The following is a 3,988-nucleotide window of genomic DNA, read 5'->3' as shown; positions in this document are numbered from 1 at the left end:
TACTTGTAACAGCATAGAAAGAAAGAAGTTTTGCACGGTGCATGTCAGTGTGGTGGCGCAACTGGTAAAGCGAGTGCGCTTGTGTGGCAGCGACCCGGGTTCGAATCCAGTCTGTAGTGTTTACTACATTCATTGTACATATGTCTGTTCCCCAATGTGTCACTGATGTTCTCTGGATAAGTGATTTGGCTGGTATGCTGGTGGTGTTAGTAAAAGGCAAATTCTGAAGCTGTGCCATAATTTAAAAAGATTAATTTATTGCATTGGAAGCACACAATAATGATGCCATCAGCACACTTCAAGTTTACTTGGAATGATATTGCAATGTGTTTTAAAGTCACTAAAAGTAAAGCATAGCATGACCTCAGTTTGTTATGAGTATACTATTAATGGATGTTCAGCACTCTTACAGTGTAACTGAATTACAATTGTAATGTCACCAAAATACATTTGAAGTTTATGCTGAGTGAATTCTGCATTTCAAAACTTAAATACAAGAGTGGATATTTAAAGTGTACTTAAGTATACTTGGAATAGTTCCACTTTAGCACAAACAAGTATATTTAATACAACTTTAGTTGAACTTCAGCACTGCTTAGATGGGTCAGATGAGAAATTTCCTCCCGTTTATATAATTCTAATTTATTCAACAATCTTCTATGATTGTTATTTATTCTCAAGGCAAAATTCCTTGGCTGGCGCCCCGTAATTTAGGAAGGAATTATCTGACACTCTCACACTCACCTACAGTGACGTGTGAACAAAAACTTAAATATAAGCTTGGTTTAAATTAATATTAATATTAATTAAGCCCAAAATCATGTGAGCTAACAGCTCAGCTACAGTAATTTTAACAACTTTTTTTTTTAATCCATTACAGTGGTGGACCGAAATGGGCCCAGGTTCAGTCCAGTTGTGAAATTTGTAAGCGGATTTTGCAAGATCCAGTCTCTATCACCTGTGGACACAATGTCTGTAGGCAGTGCTACTGGGACAAGTCCAGACAATCAGAAGATTTTTGCTGTCCTCAGTGCAGAAAGAGATTGAAAAAACATGCTGTTCTACAAACACACAAAGTCATGGAAGGATCTAGCTCTGCTGGCACAGCTCACAGCTGCAATAGTGCTGCTGATGTGGTCTGTGATGTCTGTTGTGATGGGAAGCTTAGATCTTTGTCCTGTTTAACCTGCTCTGCCTCCTTATGTCAGAGCCACATCAGACAGCATGACATAGAAGCTGCCTTGCCGACAGACATAATGCTTAAGGGGACTGAAAATCTGGAGCATGATAGTCACCAGTCAGTGCAGGATGTCTTGCAGAAAGTCAAAGACACTCACAAAGCCAGAATGATGAAGAAGCATGAGAGCTTATTTGAGGGAATCAAACTACAAGATAATAAAACCCTCCTGAAAAGAATGTACACACAGCTCTATATCATTGAAGGAGAGAGTGAAGGGGTGAATGAAGAACATGAGGTTTTACGCATGGAGAAAACACCCAGAACACATTCACAGGGCACTCCAGTCAACTGCAATGACATCTTTGATCTCTTACCTAAACCAGGATGTGAGCAGCAAAAATTAAAAAATGGAAAAACAATAACTGTTCTTACTAAAGGTATTGCTGGAATTGGAAAAACCATCTCTGTGCAGAAGTTCATTCTTGACTGGGCAGAGGGAAAAGCCAACCAGGATGTCGATTTTATGTTCATGCTTCCATTTCGAGAGCTGAACTTGGTTAAAGATGACCAGTGCGATCTTCACAGACTTCTGCTTGAATTTTATCCTGAACTTCGAGATCTTAACTCAAAGATTTTTAATAAGTGTAAAACTGTGTTCATCTTTGATGGTCTGGATGAAAGTAGAATAACACTGAAGTTTTCAGACAGTGAGAAAGTTGCTCATGTAACTGAGACGTCTTCAGCTGGTGAGTTGATGTCAAACCTTATCAAAGGGGAGCTGCTTCCTTCTGCTCTTATCTGGATCACCTCCCGACCAGCAGCAGCCAACCAGATCCCCTCTGAATACATTAACCGTGTGACAGAAATTCAGGGATTCAGTGAGCCTCAGAAGGAGGAATATTTCAGAAAGAGAATCACTGATGAGAATCAAGCAACCAAAATAATCTCACACATTAGAAGAGCAAGAAGCCTCCACATCATGTGTCACATACCTGTCTTTTGCTGGATCTCTGCCATGGTGTTTCAAAACATCCTGACACAAGATCACAGTGCAGAAATCCCTAAAACTTTGACAGAAATGTACATATACTTTCTTTTGATTCAGACAAACATGAAAAATGAGAAGTATAATGAGAAAGCTGAGAAAAATACAGAAACCCTTCTGGAGTCAAACAAAGATGTGATTGTGAAACTTGCCGAATTGGCTTTCAAACAGCTGATAAAGGGCAATGTCATGTTCTATGAGGAGGACCTGAGAGATTGTGGCATAGATATCACTGATGCCTCAGTGTACTCTGGCATTTGCACTGAGATCTTTAAGCAGGAATCTGTGATTTATCAGAGGAAAGTATACTGCTTCATACACCTGAGCTTTCAGGAGTTCCTTGCTGCTGTCTTTGTGTTTCACTGCTTTGTAAGCAAAAATCTTGATGTCCTGCAGTTTTTTGATTTACTGCATAGTTTGCAGAGGGAAGCAGTTGATAAAGCCTTGCAAAGTGACAATGGACATTTGGATCTTTTTCTCCGATTCCTGCTGGGTATCTCACTGGATTTCAATCAGAGACTCTTACAGGGTTTGCTGACACACACAACAAACAGCTCGGAGAGCATCAAGAAAACTATTACTTACATTAAAGACAAAATCAAAAATGGACCTAGTCTCTCAGCAGAAAGATCCATCAATCTGTTTCTCTGTTTGCATGAAATGAATGATCCAACTCTATATGAAGAGATTCAGGAGTTTCTCAAATCAAAGAAACTCTCAGGGAATAAACTCTCTGCTGCTCATTGTTCAGCAATAGCCCACATGCTTCAGATGTCAGAAGAGGTGCTAGATAAGTTGGATCTCATGAAATACAATACATCAGATGAAGGCAGAAAGAGACTGATTCCAGCTGTGATGAATTGCAGACAAGCTCTGTGAGTATTGTTCTGCAATACTCTGTTTAGATTTATAATAGAGTAATATTTCAATATTTTACCAGATTAAATGAGTCATTTTTAGATAAAACTGTGTGGGAAGAAAATAAATTATATAAAAAATTATGCATTAAACTGCATGTGTAGATTAATTATACCCTCTGTTATAGACTTTCTGGCTGTAATCTCACTGGTCAGTGCTGTGCAAGTGTGGCCTCAGCTTTACAATCATCAACCTCCCCTCTTAGACAGCTAGACCTGAGTAACAATGATCTGCATGATTCAGGACTGAAGCTGCTCTCTGCTGGACTGAAGAGCCCACATTGCAAACTGAACATACTGAGGTTTGTATTTCAGATTTATTATTATAAATAAGTATGGTTATGTAGTGAAGAAGCGAGGCACAGGCACAGCTTGAAGTGTGTAGAAAATGTGCACAGCAGTGTAGTGTTCAAGAGGGAGCTAAAGACTTATTAAGACAGTATTAATTTTGTTAATGTGATTACTGACAAAAATGTTAGTTGACAAATGCTTTTTTGATCTCTCCATCCATCCATTTGTAGGTTAGGATTTAAAGGGGTCATATGATGCGATTTCAATTTTTCCTTTCTCTTTGGAGTGTTACAAGCTCTTGGTGCATAAAGAAGATCTGTAAAGTTGCAAAGACTAAAGTCTCAAATCCAAAGAGATATTCTTTATAAAAGTTAAGAGTCAGCCACGCCTACCTAAAACGGCTCGTTCTAACACGCCCCAACATACCTACGTCACGATCTCGGAAGATTTGCATAACGCCGCCCAAACGTTCACGCAAAGAAAGAAGGCGTAACTTATATTCTCGCTGTAGTATTGTTGTTGCCGCCGCCACCATGTCGTGAAGGCACTGTGTGT

At 39.3% G+C, this 3,988-nt stretch overlaps 1 pseudogene; it reads left to right on the top strand.

The window, feature by feature from the left end:
- Nucleotides 1-1,079: 1,079 nt before the first annotated feature.
- Nucleotides 1,080-3,988, top strand: part of LOC107729216 (uncharacterized) — a 45,148-nt pseudogene continuing 42,239 nt past the window's right edge.

The sequence above is a fragment of the Sinocyclocheilus rhinocerous genome, unplaced genomic scaffold (assembly GCF_001515625.1).
Source record: "Sinocyclocheilus rhinocerous isolate Xijiao unplaced genomic scaffold, SAMN03320098_v1.1 scaffold2383, whole genome shotgun sequence".
Taxonomy (NCBI): domain Eukaryota; kingdom Metazoa; phylum Chordata; class Actinopteri; order Cypriniformes; family Cyprinidae; genus Sinocyclocheilus; species Sinocyclocheilus rhinocerous.
Note: the sequence above shows the minus strand (reverse complement) of the source record. Positions and strands in the feature narration are given on the sequence as shown.